Source organism: Oryctolagus cuniculus, chromosome 2 (assembly GCF_051225735.1).
Source record: "Oryctolagus cuniculus isolate XC-2025 breed Fujian yellow rabbit chromosome 2, ASM5122573v1, whole genome shotgun sequence".
Lineage (NCBI taxonomy): Eukaryota > Metazoa > Chordata > Mammalia > Lagomorpha > Leporidae > Oryctolagus > Oryctolagus cuniculus.
Window position 1 is genome coordinate 77,451,537 of NC_142868.1, and position 23,298 is coordinate 77,474,834.

Here is a 23,298-nt window from a genome sequence, read left to right on the forward strand (position 1 = left end):
AGTTTATGTGGAGCACTGACTGACACGTACCACATGCTGGGGGCACAAAAAATTAAAATAGTTGAATCCATACAAAAATATGTCTGCTTTCCATGATGGAATTCAACTAGATCTCAGTAGCAGAGGTATAACAGAAAACCTATGATTAGAAAAAACAAAATATAAAAAAGAGAGAAAAGAGAAGACAAGGATAACCCATGGCTAGCAACATGCTTAATTTTGAACAAATGAGTTATTTCTTCCCAATAGCAGGAATGCAGCTGTGATGTCCACTACTCTTACAACTCTTATTCAAAATATTATTGCAAGGTGTAGCCAGTTCAATAATGCATAGTAAGTAAGCAAAATTACTACAATAAATGCAAGAAATAATAAATGAGTTGTCAGTTTACCAAGGTCACAAGATACATGATTAACAAATAAAATTATATTTTTAGATAGCTACAATGAATACATGGTAACCAAAATTTAAAAAAAAAATCTTCTCAAATAACATACTTACATATAAATATAATGAAACATATAAGATCAATACGTTCAAACTAAAATATGCTACCGAAAAATAAACCAATAAATACCTTAATAAGTGGGGAGACATGCCATATGCATGTATTCAAAAATTCCACATAGAAGAAATGTCAATTTTCCTGAAATGTATATACAATTTTATTAAATTTCCAATCAATCATATGGATGTAGATAATCTTATTATACAGTTTATATGGAAGAGCAAAAGGACTAGAGTAGCCAGAACAAGTCTGAATGCTCCAGTCATACATTCTCTTTGGTAGTGGTGAAGAGATTGACATTTATATGAATAGATTAGAGTAGAAATTCCAGAAATAGACACATTTAGACATGGCCAATTGATTTTTGACAGCTTCACAAAGCAGTTCATTGTAGAAAGGATAATCTTTGCAATAAATGGCACCAGAATAATTTGACATCTATATGCAAAATAAATAAACTTTTGCACATTTGTCACAATTTATACAATAATTATTTCAGATCATAGATATATATGTAAAAAAATAAAGCTACAGGGGTCAGCACTATGATATAGTGGGTAAAGCTGCTGCCTGCAGTGCTGGCATTGGTTGGAGTCCCGGCTGCTCCACTTCTGATCCAGCTCTCTTTTATGGCCTGGGATAGCAGTGGAAGATGGGCCAAGTTCTTGGGCCCCTGCACCTGCAAGGGAGACCAGAAGAAACTCCTGGATCCTGGCTTCAGATCAGCTCAGCTGGGCTGATTGCAGCCATTTGGGGAGTGAATCAGCAGATGGAAGACTTCTCTCTCTCTGCCTCTGCCTCCCCCTCCCTATAACTCTACCTTTCAAATAAATAAATTAAAATTAAAAATAAAACTACATATATTTTAATATATAGGAGAAAATATTCAGAACCTGAGATTAGGTCTCAGGAGTATCTTAGAGTTTGTAGACATAATACTAAAATCATAATCCATAGAAAAACATTGATAAGCTGAACCTATGGAAATGAAATATTTTCTCTATAAAAGTTATGGAAAAGAGAAGCTAGTCTGGCAGAAAATATTTGCAAATGTAATATATAATGAAATTTTTACCTCCAAAATATACTTAAATATACTGAGAAGCTTAATCATAAAAAGTATTTTAGCATGTGCAAATATTTCAATAGCTACTTCCTCAAAGAGGATGTATGGAGGGTAAATAAACCCGGAGAAAGCTGCTCAGCATCATTAGTCATTAGAGAATGAAAGGGAAAATCACGATGAATTCTATCACACCCTATTAGAATGGCTAAAATGAAAACTACTGACAGTATGAAGAGGTACCAAGCACGTGATGGAACTAGAATATCCTTACTCTGTCAGTCTGCAACATGACTCAACCACTATAAGAGGCAATTTGGGGGCTGGCGCTTTGGCACAGTAGGTTAATCCTCTGCCTGTGGCACCGGCATCCCATATAGGCGCTGGTTCTAGTGTCCCAGCTGCTCCTCTTCTAGTCTAGCTCTCTTGTATGGCCTGGGAAAGCAGTAGAAGATAGCCCAAGTCCTTGGGCCCCTGCACCCATGTGGGAGACTTGGAAGAAGCTCCTGGCTCCTGGCTCCTGGCTTTGGATTGGCGCAGTTCCAGCCATTGAGGCCATTTTGGGAGTGAACGGACAGAAGACCTTTTTCTCTGTTTCTCCCTCTCACTGTCTGTAACTCTACCTCTCAAATAAATGAATAAATAAATAAATCTAAAGAAAAAAAAGAAGAAGCAGCAGCAATTTGGCCATTGAATAACATTAGATATATACTTATCCTACCACCCAGTGATCCATTCCCTATATATTAATCCTAGTAAAATGGAAACTTACACAGACACATATTTATCTAGTTAGTTACTCATTCATGGATGTTTATGTCATTTCTTGCTGTTATCTTCAAACTGGACACAATGCAAATGCCCCTCCATAAGTAAATATCCAAACAAACTGCAGGGCACTCATACAATAGGATTGGCAATAGAAATGATGCAGGATTAATACATTCATGTAGGATGGATCTCAAAATCTTCACACTGAGTGTACAAAGCAAAGCCAGTCTCCGGGTTATGTGCTATTTGATTATGTAGGACTCTGTTTGCATGGCATTCTTCAATACAGGCAATTATATAACAGGGCAGAAAATGGTAGTTGTCTGGGTTTAGAGATGCAGGATGGATTTGTTTATAAGTATTAGCGTCAAGAGAAGTGGCTCAGGAGCAAGATCTCTTGAGTTAAATCCCAGCCTGATCACATCATAGCTATTTAACCTTGGGAAGTGAACTCAACTTCTCTGCACCTTCGTTTTTCCAGTGATACAATAAGGATGATATCAGGATCTACTTCAGAAGATTGTTGTTAAAATTTCAATGGGTTAAATTTATGTGTTTTTAGATTATCATAGAAGTATTGCGTATCTTCACTGGGATACTGGCATAGAACTATGTACCAGAAATGTGTTTTACAGGATTAATTTAAAAAATAAAGTAAATGCTAATATGGATATCTAGTAACAACCTCTGAGAGGGATATGTTATACAAAGTTGTACAGTAAAGTTATTTAATCACTAACTGTCTTTTTAAAATGTATTTATTTTTGTTTAGTTGAAAGGGAGAGAGACAGACAGACAGATACAGAGAGAGAATGAATCTCCTATAGGATAGTTTTCTCCCCTAATTACTCACAAACAGCCAGGGCTGGGCAAGGCCAAAGCCAGAAGCCAGAAATTCCAATCAGGTCTTCCACATGGGTGACAGAAATCCAAGTACTTGGGCCATCATCTGCTGTCTTCCAGGGTGCACATTAGTATAAAGTTAGAATGGAGAGTAGAGCTGGACCTCAAATTCAGAAACTCATGCTCCCATGTCCCTAATCACTAAATTTGTTTTTCCTTACTTTGCTTTGACTAATCATATTGTGATATTACTAGTTAAAGCAAAGGTTTTAAAAATATGGTCAAAGAAAATATTGCAAACTCCATTGAATAAAACCTTCTGAGAACTAATGAGTTAAATTAAAATACATGAAAAGCAAAATGATTCTAAAGAATTATTTCAAAATTGTTGGCATTATTGCAGGCAACTTGTCATAATCTCATTTGAAAAGTGTGCTAAGGCTGTCAGATAACTTGATCATCCGTTATTCGAGGTGAATAAGGGTTTAAATGGAATTCAGCATTTGTTCAAGCATTAGTTTTACTGTCCATAAATAACAGAAAGACAATCTAGAAAAATGAGGCCATGAGTGAGAAATAAATCTCACGTTGGCTTTATGCCTAGAACTAATGAAGGGAAAGAAGGTGGGCCAAAATGAACAATAACTCAAAGGGGACAAATGCATGTCCTTTAATTGATTTTATTCAAAGGGCTCATAACCCTGAGATATCAGAATTTGTGACCAAAATTGGGGTTTTCAAGTCCACAGCAGAGGTGTCACCTTGGATACTCTGTACAAAAAATATCCAGATAGAAAATAAATCTCTTTCTCTCTCTCTCACTCAAACACACACACACACACACACACACACACACACCACAAAGTAAGTTCTTAACAGTGCCTTTAGCCTAGTTTAGCACCAGCCAACTTCCTGTCTTTTTCTAGCATGTTGGCCCAAGAATCACAATTCACGAGTCAAGACTGATGACACTTTCCTTTTATAATATGAGTCATGGTATAAAAAAGGGCATTTAGATGACTACGCAGCTTTTCCTGACACTTGAATAATTAATCACCTCTATGCCTAGAAAAATATTTAAGACAAGCAGTGACAACAAGTCAACTGATTGTACTTACCAACTCAGTTGACTGACTTGGCTTTCAATTCCTAAAAAATTATTCAGTAATATCAGTAGTATATATGAAAGATATATCAGTAATATATATGAAAGATAAGAAACCAAGAACCATATTTATAAGGATATGAATAAAGTTAGTAACATTATATTGTAAAAGATATTATAAGCATATTTTTTACTAGAAGGGAAGATTAATTATTATAACTGTAAATATACTTAGTGTATTTATTTCCTTTATTTATTATTTTTATTTACTTATTTCCTTTAGTTTATTGAAAGTCTATCAGTGTTTTACAATATTAATCACATGCCTTGCTCTGTCTCCTTCTTATATAATTTCCTACGCACTCTTACCTCTATTTAGATATTGTAAAAAAGCAAGCATCCCGGGGAGTAGAGAAACTGAAGTTTGAAATCAGGTTTATAACTAGTATGTGTTTGGTAAAGGTGCCTCTCCACATCCAAACGTAATTCTTGCCCTGCCTACATCACCAAGTTATTGTGAGGGTCCAATGAAATCACAGACCTTGGAGGATTGAGATACTATAAAAATATTGATAAAAAATCATTATCATGATTATCATCAAAATATTTTCTTATTAAAATGGCTAGTCTCCTTTTATTTCCATGTAAACTTCATATTTCTACACTGAATTTTTAATTTTGGTGTTTGAGTTGTCTCTCTAAGGAGCATACTAATAGAACAATGTGTCGATATGAGTCTATAAGAAATTACAGCATCTGTTACAGTGTTGTGTACATCATTTAATGATCCTTGACAGGAACCTGTAAATTGTGGTATAATGGTAGGCATATGGGTAGGTAAACAGGCATGTTTACCTGTTAAATAAATTGTTTTTCAACACTCATTAAAGGGGCAGGAGATAAAACTCTGGCAAAAGACCACCTGGTTTATATTTGAAGTTGCTCATTTCTTAGCTGTTAAACCCTGGTGCAAGATACCTGAACTTGACACTTCTGTGTGCTCTCATGGAAATAGGATCTGCTTCATAGAAATGTTGTGGAATTTAAAGTCTGCTGAGTACGCAAAACACTACTGGGTACTTAGTAAAGGCTTAATAAGCATGTATTGGCATGCTCCCTGGAATGAGTGAAAATCTATTGCAGGATTTTGCATAATTTGACCCTTCTGTACTTCATCTTGACTATTCTGCAGCTGCTACCTCTTCAACCCTCTTCTATGCACATTTTTTCAGTCCACCATACCTGCTCTTACTTAATTCTTGCCTGTGGAACTTGGACTACTTCATCCTACCTTAATGACACTTAGTCTCACTTTTCCACCTATGTGGAATAGTCTTTCCACTTCTTTATTCCCACTTGCTTTTCAGAGCTCAGAAAACTATCACTTCCCTGAGAATGTCTTTCTCAGCTTACAAGAATGCAAAAATCTCCCCATTAATCACAAACTGAACACCCTGAACTTCTTTGTTCAGAGCACGTATCACAATCATCAGGAAGTAATTAATTTTATGATTCATTATCGTGTCTCCTGCTGAAATTCTACTTAAATATTTACTTTTGCCTCCCTGTCATTTAGCAGAGTATCCAATAAATATTTGTGAAATGCAGAAATGAAAGAGTAAGTCATCAAACCACTTTGTAACTGCAATGGTTCAAATTTAATAGATAAAAGGGCACATTTCAAATGTCAAATCACCATAGTTTAAAAGATATATAGATTCTTAGTGGCTGTGACTCGGAGGACCTACGGGGAGAGCAAGGTTGCCCACCGCATAGAAGCTGAGCCACAGGAGCCGCTGGAGCCACAGAGTCTGCGCGCCAATGCTGGAAGGCGAGGTGAGACAAAAACCTCTCAGCAACCCGAGACATTGGCGGGGAAAGGCAGAAAGAGCCTGCAGAGAACGAGGCCTGAAACCGCACTGGGGAAAGTTCACCAGGCTGGCTGGAGGAGAGAAAAAAATCGAATAAATAAGGGGAACCTGCAGGGACATTAGCCTCTCTCTCCACTCACCTTACAAAGCCGAGCAAGACAAAGGGCAGGCTCCATTTTACATAAGTAAAGCTTTGCACGCCATTTTGCATATGTAAAGCGGGTGCCCCTCATTAGCCAAGCAGAAAAACCTGACTCTGGTGGGGAGAAATAACAGGAGGTTAACACCTAATGAAAGTGTGGAGCCAACCAACTGAGACTGTGAAAAACTGAGGGTGGGGGGGAAGAGAACTCACCGAGTACACAAACTCCATAACCTGGGCAACCTGGTGAGAGACTGTGGTGAAATCTGAGACCACACTAAGGGCTGCATAAACTCTTTGTGTGGTCTCAGCGGTAAGCAAACTAATACCCACAGGGGCCAGATTTCATACATCAACTACTCTCAATTCCACTCAGCTGTGTGGAATTACTTCCCAACTGAGTCAAAAAAAAAAAAAAAAAAAAAGAGAGAGAGAGAGAGAGCAAGAGCCAGCAAGAGAACAATCAGGGTGAATCACCTTTGGCACACCCTTAACCCTGAAGAACCAAACAGAGCTCTCTGGCCACATCCATCACAGCCTCTAAGGATCCATCAAAAGCAGACAGTCCTCTTAATCTAGAGTCACAGTATAACGAGAAAAAACACCATACTAAAGAAACCAAAGAAAATCTACAATATGCCAAACAACAAACGCAAAAGCCGAGGTAACAAGAACAAGGAAGACACTATGACGCCCCCAAATGAAATAGACACCCCAATTCAAGATTATGAAGATGATGACATAGAAGAAATGCAAGAAGCAGATCTCAAAAAATTGATAAGAACATTAAGAAGTTCTCAAAAACAAATTCTCAAACTACAGAAATCCTTAATGGACAAGATAGAAAATCTCTCTTGTGAAAATGAAATATTAAGGAGGAATAAAAATGAAATGAAACAACTAGTACAACATGAAACTGTGATAGTGATGAGAAATCATAATGAGATGAAGAATTCAATAGATCAAATGACAAACACATTAGAAAGCCTTAAAAACAGAATGGGTGAAGCAGAAGAGAGAATATCAGACTTAGAAGACAGAGCACAGGAAAATATACAGTCAAAGCAAAGAAAAGAAGAGGAAATTAGAAATCTAAAAAATATTGTCGGGAATCTTCAGGATACTATTAAAAAAACCAACATTCGGATTCTAGGAGTTCCTGAAGGCATGGAGAGAGAGAAAGGATTAGAAGGCTTTTTTAGTGAGATACTAGCAGAGATCTTTCCGGGTTTGGAGAAGGACAGAGACATCCTAGTACAGGAAGCTCATAGAACCCCCAGTAAACATGACCAAAAGAGATCCTCACCATGACACATTGTAATTAAACTCACCACAGTGAAACATTAAAGAAAAGATCCTAAAAAGTGCAAGAGAGAAACATCAGATTACTCTCAGAGGATCTCCAATCAGACTCACAGCAGACTTCTCATCAGAAACACTACAGGCTAGGAGGGAATGGGGAGATATAGCCCAGGTACTAAGAGAGAAAAACTGCCAGCCCAGAATATTATATCCTGCTAAGCTCTCATTTGTGAATGAAGGTGAAATAAAGACCTTTCACAGCAAACAGAAATTGAAAGAATTTGTTGCCACTCGTCCAGCCCTCCAAAAGATGCTTAAAGATGTGTTACACACAGAAACACAGAAACACGGTCATCAATATGAAAGAAGATAAATGAAGGAAACCTCACAGCAAAAGATCACAGGAAGTTCAAAACATATATTAAAAAATATCTTTGGCAAATGGCAGGGTAAAGTTACTACTTATCATTAGTCACTTTGAACGTGAATGGCCTGAACTGTCCAGTTAAAAGACACCGATTGGCTGATTGGGTAAAGGAACAAAATCCATCTATTTGCTGCTTACAAGAAACACATCTTTCCAACAAAGATGCAGGCAGACTGAAAGTGAAAGGCTGGAAAAAGATATACCATGCCAGCAGAACTGAAAAAAGAGCGGGCGTAGCCATCTTTTTTTTTTTTTTTTTTTGACAGGCAGAGTGGACAGTGAGAGAGAGAGACAGAGAGAAAGGTCTTCCTTTGCCGTTGGTTCACCCTCCAATGGCCACCGTGGCCAGTGCGCTGCAGCCGGTGCACCGCGCTGATCCAATGGCAGGAGCCAGGTACTTATCCTGGTTTCCCATGGGGTGCAGGGCCCAAGTACTTGGGCCATCCTCCACTGTACTCCCTGGCCACAGCAGAGAGCTGGCCTGGAAGAGGGGCAACTGGGACAGAATCCGGTGCCCCGATCGGGACTAGAACCCAGTGTGCTGGCGCCGCAAGGCGGAGGATTAGCCTAGTGAGCTGCGGCGCCAGCCGTAGCCATCTTAATATCGGACAACATAAACTTTACCACAAAAACTGTTAGGAGAGACAAAGAGGGAAACTATATAATGATTAAGGGATCAATTCAACAGGAAGATATAACAATTATCAATGTATATGCACCTAATTACAGGGCACCAGTTTATTTAAAAAATTTGTTAGGGGACTTAAAGGGAGACTTAGACCCCAATACAATAGTACTGGGGGACTTCAATACTCCACTCTCAGAAATAGACAGATCAACAGGACAGAAGATCAACAAGGAGACAGTAGATTTAAAGGACACTATAGCCCAAATGGATCTAACAGATATCTACAGAACTTTTCATCCTACACAGAAAGCATTTACATTCTTCTCAGCAGTGCATGGAACCTTCTCTAGGATTGACCACATACTAGGCCATAAAGCAAGTCTCAGCAAATTCAAAAGAATTAGAATCATACCATGCAGCTTCTCAGACCATAAAGGAATGAAGTTGGAAATTAGCAACTCAGGAATCCCTAGAGCATACGCAAACACATGGAGATTGAACAACATGCTCCTGAATGAACAATGGGTCATAGAAGAAATTAAAAGAGAAATCAAAAATTTTCTGGAAGTAAATGAGGATAACAGCACAACAACAAAACTTATGGGATACAGCAAAAGTAATGTTAAGAGGAAAGTTTATATCAATAGGTGCCTACATCAAGAAATTGGAAAGGCACCAAATAGATGAGCTTTCACTGCATCTCAAGGATCTAGAAAATCTACAGCAAACCAGACCCAAATCTAGTAGGAGAAGAGAAATAATTAAAATCAGAGAAGAAATCAACAGGATTGAATCAAGAAAAACATTACAAAAAATCAGCCAAACGAGGAGCTGGTTTTTTGAAAAAATAAACAAAATTGACACCCCATTGGCCCAACTAACTAAAAAAAGAAAAGACCCAAATCAATAAAATTAAAGATGAAAAAGGAAACATAACAACAGACACCACAGAAATAAACAGAATCATCAGAAATTACTACAAGGACCTGTATGCCAGCAAACAGGGAAACCTATCAGAAATGGATAGATTCCTGGACACATGCAACCTACCTAAATTGAACCAGGAAGACATAGAAAACCTAAACAGACCCATAACTGAAACAGAAATTGAAATAGTAATAAAGGCCCTCCCAACAAAGAAAAGCCCAGGACCAGATGGATTCACTGCTGAATTCTACCAGACATTTAAAGAAGAACTAACTCCAATTCTTCTCAAACTATTCAGAACAATCGAAAAAGAGGGAATCCTCCCAAATTTTTTCTATAAAGCCAGCATCACCTTAATTCCTAAGCTGGAAAAAGATGCAGCACTGAAAGAGAATTACAGACCAATATCCCTGATGATCATAGATGCAAAAATCCTCAATAAAATTCTTGCCAATAGAATGCAACAACACATCAGAAAGATCATCCACCCAGACCAAGTGGGATTTATCCCTGGTATGCAGGGATGGTTTAATGTGCACAAAACAATCAATGTGATACACCACATTAACAAACTGCAGAAGAAAAACCATATGATTATCTCAATAGACACCGAGAAAGCATTTGATAAAATACAACGACCTTTCATGATGAAACCTCTAAGCAAACTGGGTATGGAAGGAACTTTCCTCAATACAATCAAAGCAATTTATGAGAAACCCATGGCCAACATCCTATTGAATGGGGAAAAGTTGGAAGCATTTTCACTGAGATCTGGCACCAGACAGGGATGCCCACTCTCACCACTGCTATTCAATATAGTTCTGGAAGTTCTAGCCAGAGCTATTAGGCAAGAAAAAGAAATTAAAGGGATACAAATTGGGAAGGAAGAACTCAAACTATCCCTCTTTGCAGATGATATGATCCTTTACTTAGGGGACCCAAAGAACTCTACTAAGAGACTATTGTAACTCATAGAAGAGTTTGGCAAAGAGGCAGGATATAAAATCAATGCACAAAAATCAACAGCCTTTGTATACACAGACAATGCCATGGCTGAGGAAGAACTTCTAAGATCAATCCCATTCACAATAGCTACAAAAACAATCAAATACCTTGGAATAAACTTAACCAAGGACATTAAAGATCTCTACGATGAAAATTATAAAACCTTAAAGAAATAGAAGAGGATACCAAAAAATGGAAAAATCTTCCATGCTCATGGATTGGAAGAATCAATATCATCAAAATGTCCATTCTCCCAAAAGCAATTTATACATTCCATGCAATACCAATCAAGATACCGAAGACCTTCTTCTCAGATCTAGAAAAAATGATGCTGAAATTCATATGGAGACACAAGAGACCTCGAATAGCTAAAGCAATCTTGTACAACAAAAACAAGCTGGAGGCATGACAATACCAGATTTTAGGACATACTACAGGGCAGTTGTAATCAAAACAGCATGGTACTGGTACAGAAGCAGGAGGATAGACCAATGGAACAGAATTGAAACACCAGAAATCAATCCAAACATCTACAGCCAACTCATATTTGATCAAGGATCCAAAACCAGTCCCTGGAGTAAGGACAGTCTATTCAATAAATGGCGCTGGGAAAATTGGATTTCCACATGCAGAACCATGAAGCAAGACCCCTACCTTTCACCTTACACAAAAATTCACTCAACATGGATTAAAGACTTAAATCTACGACGGGACACCATCAAATTACTAGAGAGCATTGGAAAAACCCTGTAAGATACAGGTACTGGCAAAGACTTCTTGGAAAATACCCCAGAAGCACAGGCAATCAAAGTCAAAATTAACATTTGGGATTGCATCAAATTGAGAAGTTTCTGTGCTTCAAAAGAAACAGTCAGGAAAGTGAAGAGGCAACCAACAGAATGGGAAAATATATTTGCAAACTATGCAACAGATAAAGGGTTGATAACTAGAATCTACAAAGAAATCAAGAAACTCCACAACATCAAAACAAACAACCCACTTAAGAGATGGGCCAAGAACCTCAATAGACATTTTTCAAAAGAGGAAATCCAAATGGCCAACAGGCACATGAAAAAATGTTCAAGATCACTAGCAATCAGGGAAATGCAAATCAAAACCACAATGAAGTTTCACCTCACCCCGGTTAGAATGGCTCACATTCAGAAATCTATCAACAACAGATGCTGGCAAGGATGTGGGGAAAAAGGGACACTAACCCACTGTTGGTGGGAATGCAAACTGGTCAAGCCACAATGAAGTCAGTCTGGAGATTCCTCAGAAACCTGAAGATAACCCTACCATTCAACCCAGCCATCCCACTCCTTGGAATTTACCCAAAGGAAATTAAATTGGCAAACAAACAAGCTGTCTGCACATTAATGTTTATTGCAGCTCAATTCACAATAGCTAAGACCTGGAACCAACCCAAATGCCCATCAACAGTAGACTGGATAAAGAAATTATGGGACATGTACTCTATCGAATACTATACAGCAGTCAAAAACAATGAAACCCAGTCATTTGCAACAAGATGGAGGAATTTGGAAAACATCATGCTGAGTGAATTAAGCTAGTCCCAAAGGGACAAATATCATATGTTCTCCCTGATGGGCAACAACTAACTGAGCACCAAAGGGGAAACTTATTGAAGTGAAATGGACACTATGAGAAACAGTGACTTGATCAGCTCTTGTCCTGACTGTTGATGTACAATGTAATACTTTATCCATTTTAGCATTTTTTTTCTTCTAGTACTATTGGTTGAACTCTGCAATTAACACACAATTATTCTTAGGTGTTTAAATTTTAACTGAAAAGTGATCCCTGTTAGGAATTTGGAAAACATTATGCTGAGTGAAATAAGCCAGTCCCAAAGGTACAAATGTCATATGTTCTCTCCGATCGTTGACAACTATCTGAGCACCAAAAAGGAAACCTGTTAAAGTGAAATGAACACTATGAGAAACAGTGACTTGATCAGCCCTTGCCCTGACTGTTGATGAACAACTTAATACGTTATCCTTCTTAGTATTTTTTTTGTTTGTTCTACTTAATACTTTTGGTTGAATACTGTAATCAATGCACAGTTATTCTTAAGTGTTGAAACTTAACTGAAAAGTGATCGCTGTTAAATATCAGCGTGCGAATAAGAGAGGGAAAAGATGTGCAATTCGGGACATGCTCAAGCTGACTTACCTCAAACGGTAGAGTTAGAAACATACCAGGGGATTCCAATTCAATCCCATCAAGGTGGCATGTACCAATGCCATCTCACTAGTCCCAGTGATCAATTTCTATTCACAACTGATCATAATGATAGGACTAAGAACCAAAGGGATCACATAAACAAGAATAGTGTCTGCAAATACTAGCTGATAGAATCAAAAAGGGAGAGAACAATCCAACATGGGAAGCGAGATACACAGCAGACCCATAGAATGGCAGATGTCCTAAACAGCACTCTGCCTCAGAATCAGCCCTTAAGGCATTCAGATCTGGCTAAAAAGCCCATGAGAGTATTTCAGGCATGGAAAGCCAAGACACTCTGGGGAAAAAAAAAAAAAAAAAGAAACCTAAATGAAAGATCTCTGTGAGTGAGATCCCAGTAGAAAGAACAGGTCATCAAAGAAGGAGGTACCTTTCTCTGAAGGGAGGAGAGAACTTCCACTCTGACTACTACCTTGCCTAAATATGATCAGAGTCGGTGAACTCAGGGGGTTTCCATAGCCTTGGCAGCTCATGACAAGAGCCTAGGGTGATTACTGATGCCATAAACAAGAGTGTCAATTTGTTAAGTCAACAACAGGAGTCACTGTGCACTTACTCCCCATGTAGGATCTTTGTCCTTAGTGTGCTGTACATTGAGATTTAATGCTATAACTAGTACTCAAACAGTATTTTTCACTTTGTGTTTCTATGTGGGTGCAAACTCTTGAAATCTTTACTTAATATATACTAAACTGATCTTCTGTATATAAAGAGAATTGAAAATGAATCTTGATGTGAATGGAAGGGAGGAGGGAGAGGGAAGGGGAGGGTTGCAGGTGGGAGGGACATTATGGGGGGGAAGCCATTGTAATCCATAAGCTGTACTCTGGAAATTTATATTTATTAAATAAGAGTTAAAAAAAGATATATAGATTCTAAACACCAAATGAGTTAAAGCATGTAAAGTAGTACTATTGTAATACTATATAAGGTAGTATTTATAATAATGTACAAATTCAAATAGTGCACAATTTCAAATCATTTTAATTATTGTTATCCATTCAATTTCCTTTGAACAACAAAAAAGATTGTTATTTTAAGTTTTCCTATAATCCCTCCCCTCCAATAAATCATGGGAGCTGGGGAGAAGCTACCAGAAAGCTTTCCCTCTATAGGCTTAATTTTAGTACATGAGAAAATTATTCAGAATAGTTCTATGGCATATTTTAGAGGAAGTATATTAAATAACCATTAAATAACTTGCTCTGGTCTAAATTAGACTTAAATAACCTTTTCAACCTCCCATTCAAGACACAGATTTGAATAGGTTTTCATTAACATCTGCTATTTCCCAACTCACTTTTCTCATTATTAAAGCAGTAAAAGGCTCAGGTTGAGATTATTCTCAAAGGGTCTTTAGAAAAGAGCTGACCAGATCTGTTTATTACTTTGCTTTCCAAATTTGGCCCAAAATATCCTTTAGTAATCAATGCATGGCTAACATTCTAGAACCTGTTAGGAACAAAGAATTTGGTATCTACTATGCTCTAAGCTTCGCTTGTAGTGGAAACTGTTAATTAATTCACTACAAAAAAAGAGAGAACCTTTTGTATAAGGGACTAACTTAAAATATTCACTTCTCCTTGAAATTCAGTTCAATTAAAAAGTGAGCCTTTGCAGATAAATTTGTATATTTTCTCTGATTAACTATGAGTTCTGTGCAACCCAAAATATTCCCATTAATTCATTTTCTTTTGATAGAGTTTTGATGGTTTGCCTGCATTGACTAAGTTATTCTTTTTTTCCGTGAATGTCTATGTATCTTAACATTTGTTGGGACTTTTGTTCAATGCTCAATTCGATTGCCCTGTGTAATATGCTTCCCATTTTTGTAAGTGTTCTCATAATCAAGCAAACATATGCACATTCTAAGCTAAAAGAAAGCAAATGAGCAAAGACATGGATATTTACTCTGTGCAACCCCTTTGTACATGGTCATAAGTCCAAGTTCCAGACACTCTCCAAGGTCAATTGATGTTTAAAAAAGCTCTAAAGAACAAGGTTAGTTATTTTCTTTTTCTCTCATGTAATAACCATTTAGATAAAAACGTATGTACTATTTCTTCCTGAAGCATCAAGATGTAGACATTGTGGTCATTTATTAGATCATAACTCTTGCATGCTTGTCTCTTGGTCTTCTTTTACATAGGTTTGTACTCAAGGGTATGTCCAATTTCCAAGTTGCGTTGTATGCAACAACCACCCATAATATAAATATGGAAACATATAATGTACATATACAAACAAAGTGGTGCACAAATGAGGTTTGTGGAACCAGGTGGACACTGTGTATAGTTGGAGCAGTGATATTTCCCTATTTGCATTCCTTACTAAGTATGGGGAAAAGGGATGGTGTCCTGGCAGAACAGAAAGATGGTATGATTTGGAGTCTGTCGTGGTGGGTTTGAATCCCACCTGCTCCATTAACTACCTTGAAGTAAGCTGAGTTTCTCTTCTGTGCAGCAGTACCTTACATGATAAATTTTTAAAATTCTGTTTTGGTTGTTATATGAAGTTGTATACTTAAACAGCTAACAGGAGAGTAGATGTTTTCAAGGGCTGGTTCCTGCTGTTAGTTCTTTCAGTACTGGTAAGGGCGTCGGTGGCCTCTGCATGCCTACTTTACTCTTTATAGTGAGGAAAAGTGAGTAAGTGGGTGATTTTTTTGTCTCTAACACCAAATCAGCTAAAATTAAAACCTAATTTAGACAAACCAGAGAGAACCCTAATGCCGTTTCAATTACATACGCTATTTGGACTTGTTAAAACGTAATCATGTAATAGTCCAGGAGCTATGAATGGTCAAAGAGGAAAACGTGTGAAAACTCTTTTTTCCCTAAGTGTAGCTTTTCATCCCACGTTCCTCTCAGGCCAGCGCCCTCACTGTGCCCTGTGGATTCTTCCCTCCTACTGTTTCTGCCTCTGGAGGCCAGCCTCCTGTTTTTCCACCGTAATCCATCTGTCTACATAGGGCTCTCAGTTAGTTAAGCTGGCCAATTCGTTCTTGTTGTGCTGTTATTAGTGGCTAACAATGACTTCCTAAACTATGCCTCTAAATAATATTTGTGTTTGAATATAATTTTTTTGGCAAATGAGTTATATAGCATTTTGCAACACAGGGTCCTTTTTTGGTTTCACTGTTGCCCATTTAGCAATGGATTTTTTAAACCGAATATTAATTATGAGATATTGGTGTAAAGAAGAAAAAAATCAAATATACCATGGAGATACTGTGTTAAAATTAAGTAGATTTATTTATTGTAATATGTTCCAGAACCCTTAAAAGACAATGTACATTGTCGATAAGGAGGCATTAGAATGTACGAAATCACTGATTCACCAATTTTTGTTGAGCACCCACTATGTACTAGGTACTCTTCTCCATGCTGATTTTGTAGTGTTGAATAGGATAGATAGATCCTTTCTCTCACAGAGCTGGAAATTCTGTGTTTGGGCTTCTGGTGCTAGTCAAGGCAGGGGAGGGCTCAAAAATAAACATAAACAAATGCATAAAGATGCACAGCTATAAGTGAATGCTAAGAGAAAATAAGATACAGTGATATGCTAGACCTAGAAGTCTCTGACTGAGAAGGAATGATCCCCACAAAATTCTGGTGCCGTGGCTCACTTGGTTAATCCTCCGCCTGCAGCACCAGCATCCCATATGGGCACCAGGTTCTAGTCCCGGTTGCTCCTCTTCCAGTCCAGCTCTCTGCTGTGGCCCAGGAAGGCAGTGGAGGATGGCCCAAGTCTTTGGGCCCTGCACCCGCATGGGAGACCAGGAAGAAGTACCTGGCTCGTGGCTTTGGATCTGCACAGCGCCGGCCATAGCGGCCATTTGGGGAGTGAACCAATGGAAGGAAGACCTTTCTCTCTGTCTCTCTCTCTCTCTGTCACTGTCTATAACTCTACCTGTCAAAAAACAAAACAAAACAAAACAAAACAAAACAAAACAAAAACAAAAAAACAAAAAACAAAAACCCTTTTGATGGTAGAGATAGGAGAAGGACCCAGGTAGGAACCACCTTGAACACAACTACTACCACTTAACTTTGCCGGGAAATCTCTGTCCCTGACCTTTGTGAAAGGACAGCATTCCACAAAACATATTGTTAGTGTAATACTCCAGAGCTTAGGCAACACTATTGGGTTCTGAGTGTCTTTTCAGTTTTGTCATTTTTGGAGTGGGTGCATCATACTTACCTTGTATGTTATAATATTTTTTTTTTAAATAAACCAACAGAATATCATGTAGAGATTCAATAGCTGTCAGTTTATTTTCATCCTCTTATATTAGAAACCATCTAGGTGAAGAAGATAATTAAGACTTCTTGTTTGTTTTCATTGTCTATCAGTCTTTATTATGGTGTGTTATCCCTAATTTATTCATAAAATCAACTGATCGTATTATGAATAACCTGATTTTATACTAACAATATCAGAGAAACAAAAATTATGTAAAAGTTATACAACATGTCAGGTTTTGTTATTTCTTAATAAAGATGAATTCTTTTTTCCCCAACCAAATGGTGGCCTCAGAAACTTACCTCTGTTTAGATAAAACCTAAAGCAACTATATATTTTTCCAAGAAAGTGCAATTTTATCATAAAAATATGTATTAGCAAATATAAAATGTCCTCTATATGTAACTATAATAATAGAAAACAAAAAAATTAGTAGAAAACCATTTGTCTGTTAACTCCATGCAAATTTGCATAATTCTGGAATATCTACATTGAATCACTTGTTTTTTAAAAAAAGGATTCAAAAGGAAAATGCTAGGTGAAACTTTTATAGTGACTCGTTTTCCACAGTTTCAGGGAAAAATGTAAAAAATGGAGTAGAATTTAAATGTGAATAGAAAATTTTCTGAAAAAACAAAACCTTGAAAAGGATTTACAAATACATTTTTTTAAAGAATTATGAATGGGCAACTTATAGGTAAAATAAGATTATACTTAAATATTTTTTCATCCTTTCTGCCACAGAATTCATGTGGGGATTTTTGACAGTCAGGTTCATCAAATAAAGGATCAATGAGCAATGGAAACTGAAAGGCTAGTGTAATAGAAGACAATTATAAAATGACTAATGATTTTTTTAGAAAAATGCATGTTCATCATTCAAAACCAAACTGAATAGAAAAGTAGATCTTCCTGTGTCCCCAACTTGTAATCCTCTCTACAATGATCATCATTATCAAAGAACATATGTTGAATGCTTAAAAATATTTGGCATACATTATATCAAATATATTTTACACAAAAGAGCATAATGGTTATGATAGTAAATATAATGGTACTCATTGTGTTTTTAATTTTTCAATGTATTTTAAAAACATTTCAATCTAACACAGAGCCTGGCTTCTAAAAATAGCTGCTCTTCTATTTGAGACATTTGTGTGGGGAGCAACTCGGACTAGACTAAGTTACTGGAATTAAGACTTATTCTATGCATCTGCTCTCCCACAATATGGCGCTGGGAGAGGAGGAAACAGCTTCTATGCAGCTGCCTCTTGCCAACTTGAGTGATGACCTCCAGGAGCTGATCCTGCTCCTGATTGGAGGAGAGCAGCATACTCGGCGTGTGGGTAGCAGAGCACGGATTGGTGGAAGAGGACTATAAAGGAGGAGAGAGACAACATGCACGAGGAACATCTAAGAGGAACATCTATCTGAAGGAACACCTGTGCAGCCCCCGAGCGAGCCGGCCGGCGGTGTGCCGCTCCCCCGCGGAAGTGGGGAAAGTGGCTAGGGGGAACCGCCCTTCCACGGAGGTGGAAGGGTCGGTAGCCAACCCGGGAAGAACCAGCAGCAAACCTGGGGAGGGCCAAGCAGACAAAAAGAACAGCGCAGGGTCCTGTGTCGTTCCTCCATGAAGAGGGGGAGCGACAATTTGTTGTAATGAGTTTAGTGAATCTCCAGTATTCAATAGTAAATATTGATTTATTTTATTTTTGTTTTTTTTTCACAAACAATGCCATTGTGAAATGGTATATACAAGTCCTGCCTTGTTTACTTGTTGCTTTTTAATGTTCATTTATTTATTCGGTCCCTGAGAACTAGTCAGTTTTATGTAGAAGTAGGCTAATTGTTCTGTAGCAGTGGCTAGAACAACCTATGTTAGGCCCTGTGGCTCACCATAATACAATACCGTACACTGGGTGACACAAGTTTATTTCTCCCAGTTCTGAAGGCTCAGAAGTCCAAGATCAAGGTGGTAGCATACTCAGTGTCTTTGAAGAATTAGAATATGTCACAGTTTGGCTTAAAATTGATCAATAGCTTCCACAACCTTTGACAGAAATCACTTTTCTTATCATAGGCTTTACAGGCCACACAGAACTATGCACTGCCTACCTTCAAACTCACCATTCACCACCCTTCCTTCCTCGATGACCCACGCACACTGTCTCCCTTGGCTTTTCCAACACACTGCACTTAACCGCGTTGGAGCCTTTGTGCTCCCCAGGTTTTGCGGGTATTGCTCAGCTTCTAGATCTCTATGTGACTGCCCCCTTCTCTCATATCAGGCCTCAGCTTCAATATCATTTGCATGACAGCAATCCCAGTATAGAACAGCCATCTACCACCTACTATCATATCACCCTATGTCTAAGCTATTACTCACTTTATTTCTCATGATGTCTTTTACCTTAAGTCTAACTTGCCCTATATGAACATTCCTATATGATATGTCTGTTCATTAAAATTTGCATGGTTTATATTTTTCCACTCCATTATATTTGATGTTCTAAGTTATGCTTTCTGTTTGAAAAGATAATGAAACGAGCTGGACTTATTTTCTAATTTTAAAATTGAGAAAATTATACTCATTGCAATTATTGATATATTTGTATCTATTTTTCCAATTTACTTGGTGTTGTCTGAATCTCTTTCCTTTTTGTTACCTTTCCTTTTTGGATTTTGTTAACTTTTTCTATATTTACATTTCCCCCTTCTTCTGATTTTGAAGTTATAGATGAAGTCTCTGTCTGTTCAGTAAATTCTCTCTATTTAACAAAGATTCAATTAATCAAGGAAATTATTTCAAATCTACAATTATTTAGTGTTTCTGGACTCTTCCTAAACATAAAAAAGGATTGTAGTATGCCTTATCTTCCAGTTAAATTCTTTGTATTTAGCTTGGGTTTTAGTTTTATCAAAAAAAATCTATTAGGTTAGAATAAAATGTTAATTAAATTTTTCCAATATGATTTTATCAACACATTCACTTATTAAATTGTTATAGTCTCATTATCTCTGTGGCTTGTATTATTTTAAAAAGTTTAATGAGGGTACCTATGCTATAGCCTCTTTTACTGGAGCTTTGTATATCTGAAATGTCTTTATTTTGCCTCTGTTCTACTTTCAGAATAACTGTGATGAATGTAACACTGTGTTCTTTTCCCTTAGCCCTGTGAAGATATTGTTCTACTATTTTTTTTAGTTTTTATTGTTGCTGTTGAAAAGTCAGCTTCAAGCTAATTTGCAATCCTTTGTAGGTAATTTATCTTTTCCCTTTGGTAAATTTTAAGAATTAAAACAAAAAATCTTTGATGATTTGCAATTTCACAATGCTGTCCCCAAGTCTGCATTTACATTTATATGCCACTCAGTTGCTAGAAGAAATATTTGATCTGAGAAGCTGTGTGTATGTGTGTGTGTGTGTGTGTGTGTGTGTTTCATTCTGGAAAACTCAACTGTCCTTGTCAAATATAACTTCTCAGCCATTTCTTCTCTTCTGAAATGAACATATACTGTTACTGCTCTTTTATCCATATTCTAAACTTTTTTTAAAAAAGATCTATTTATTTATTTGAAAGGCAAAGTTTCAGATAGGCAGAGGTATAGACATAAAGAGAGGTCTTCCATCCACTGGTTCACTCCCCCAAAAGGTCGCAATGGCTGGAGCTGTGCTGATTCGAAGCCAGGAGCTGGAACTTCTGGGTCTCCTACATGGGTGTAGGGGTCCAAGGACATGGGCCATCTTCTACTGCTTTCCCAGGCCATGACAGAGAGCTGGATCAGAAGTGGAGCAATCAGGACGCAAATCAGCGCCTTTATGAGATGCTGGCACTGCAGCCAATGGTTTTACCTGCTACATTACCATACCAGCCGCTATCCATATTCTTAATTGCACTTTTTAATTTATTTTACCTCTTTATCTATAAATCAATATTTGGGTGTATAAATAAATCAATGCTGTAATTCTGTTCTCTTCATTTGGGTCTGGTTTAGAGTTTAGCTCTTTTTTCCCCCAAGATTCATTTGTTTATTTATTTGAAAGAAAGACTGGAGACAGACAGACAGAGATCTTCCATCTACTGGTCCACTCCCTAAATCGCTGCAAAATCTATGGTTGAGCCATGTTGAAACCAGAACCGGGCATTCCATTTGGGTTTCCCATGTGGGTGGCAGCTGCTGAAGCACTTGAGCCGTCTTCTGCTGCCTTCCCAGGTGCATTAGTAGGCAGCCAGGACTTGACCCAGTCTCCGATACAGGATGCCCACATCGCAAGTGGTGAATTAGCCAGCTGTGCCACAACGCCAGTCCTTAGAATTCCGCTGTTATGCAGTATTTAAATTCAGTGGTTATTATTCATAGTCAAAAATGTTAAGTATTTTTCATATCCATATTCTTGGTTTTTTTGTTACATGTTGATTCTTTAAAGGATTTTCTTTTTCTTTTTATTGTATTGAGACTCCTGTACATACCCATAAATTCTTTTTAGTTGAACTTGTTTCATGTTCTGATTTTTAAAATGTGTTATCTAGCTTTATCAGCTTTTGATTACATCATGTTCTAAAGCTTTAGTTTGTGGATTTTGATGTAAGTTTTCCTCCTGATCCCTTGCTGTTTATCGTTTTGCATGTGCTTCCCAAGGTTCTCTTCCATTGAGCCCCAGGGCAGGAACACAGCTTGTACGGATTGCTCTATGGTTCTGGGTGCGTCATGGACTTGGTCTCTGAGTCTCTCAGCTGATGTCGCTCAGTTCCTAGCCAGAATGCCATGTCTTTGTCTTTCACCTTCTCTAGGGCTGCAGTTTTCTATAAAGTTGTGGTGTGTTCGTTTGTAGGGCTGCTTTTTAAAAAGTACCACAAAGTGAGCGACTTGAACAAGACACATTTACTGTCTCACCAGTTCCCAAGTCTAGGGGTTTAAATTTGCTGTATTGCCAGAGCTGGTTTCTTCTGGGGGTTCTCAGAGTGCATTTGATCCATGCCTTCCTCCTAGCTTCTTGTAGTTTGGTCGTCGTCTTTGACTTTCTTGGGCTATGGAAGAATTACCAGGATTACTGCCTTTGCCTGCAAGGTGTGCTCTGTGTGTGTGTCTTCAAATATACCCTTGGTCATATTGGATTAGGCCCACCCTCATTTTAACTTGATTACCATTACAAATATTCTATTCCCAACTAAGATTACATACTGAGGTACTAGGGATCAGGACTTTAACATTTTGGGGCACAATTCAATCATACCACATAAGTACAGGAAGTTTCCATAAGGTTCCCCTTTGCTCCCTTTTATAAAGTTACCTATGCTTCAAACTTGAGGCACCAAACCTAGCTTCAGATCCTCATCTCATGTCAGGTGTTTTGTTTATCTTTCATTCACACAATTGAAACTGGACCCAAAGTTGATAAAATATTCTTTTTTAAAGAGATTTTATTTTTTTGTTTGAAAGGCAGAGTGCCAGTGAGGGAAAGGGAGAGACAGACACACTCACGCACGCACACACACACACACACACACACAGAGAAAGAGAGAGAGAGAGAGAGGGAGATAGAGAAATCTTCCATCTCCTGGGTCACTCCTTAACGGCTAATGGCTACAAAACCTGAGCTTGGGCCAGGCTGAAGTCAGGAGCCTAGAACTCTGTCTGGGTCTCCCACATGCGTGGCAGGGACCCAAGCACTTGGGCCATCTTCTGCTGCTTTTGCAGATGCATTAGCAGGGAGCTGGATCAGAAGTGGAGAAGCTAAGACTCAAACCAGCACTCAAGTGAGATAGCAGGCAGTGGCTTATACTGTTATAGTACAACACCAGCCCCCCACCCCAAATTCTTAATTTCAGTTTTTCATCATTTACTTTCATTTTTCCCTGATATTTTTATTATTACTATATATTTGGTGAAAATAAGATACCTTACAGAATGCACTAACACACTGATGCATATTTCTAGCCCAGTTACAGTAAGAATGTTACAGGGATTATATTTATGAAACTAAAGTTCATATGTAGCACATATACTCAAGGTAATCAGAAAAATAAAAACAATTGGGAAATGATGCTATTTGCATCTGAAGGATATTCAAATGTATTTCAAAACCTTAAAAATCATGGTGCTGACAAAAGAGACAAACAAGTGAAACAAAATGCAGAACTGAGAAAGAGATACAGGTTCATAGAAATAAATTGAAAATATTCTTGGGTT

The 23,298-nt window shown here is 37.8% G+C and overlaps 1 long non-coding RNA gene across 1 annotated transcript; it reads right to left on the minus strand.

The window, feature by feature from the left end:
- Nucleotides 1–573: 573 nt before the first annotated feature.
- Nucleotides 574–6,419, minus strand: LOC149127846 (uncharacterized). Its single transcript, XR_016229602.1, has 3 exons — nucleotides 6,303–6,419; nucleotides 4,305–4,335; nucleotides 574–647 (listed from the first exon to the last, which is right to left on the minus strand). It is a non-coding gene; the product is annotated as an uncharacterized LOC149127846 (long non-coding RNA).
- Between the last annotated feature and the right edge of the window lie 16,879 nt (nucleotides 6,420–23,298).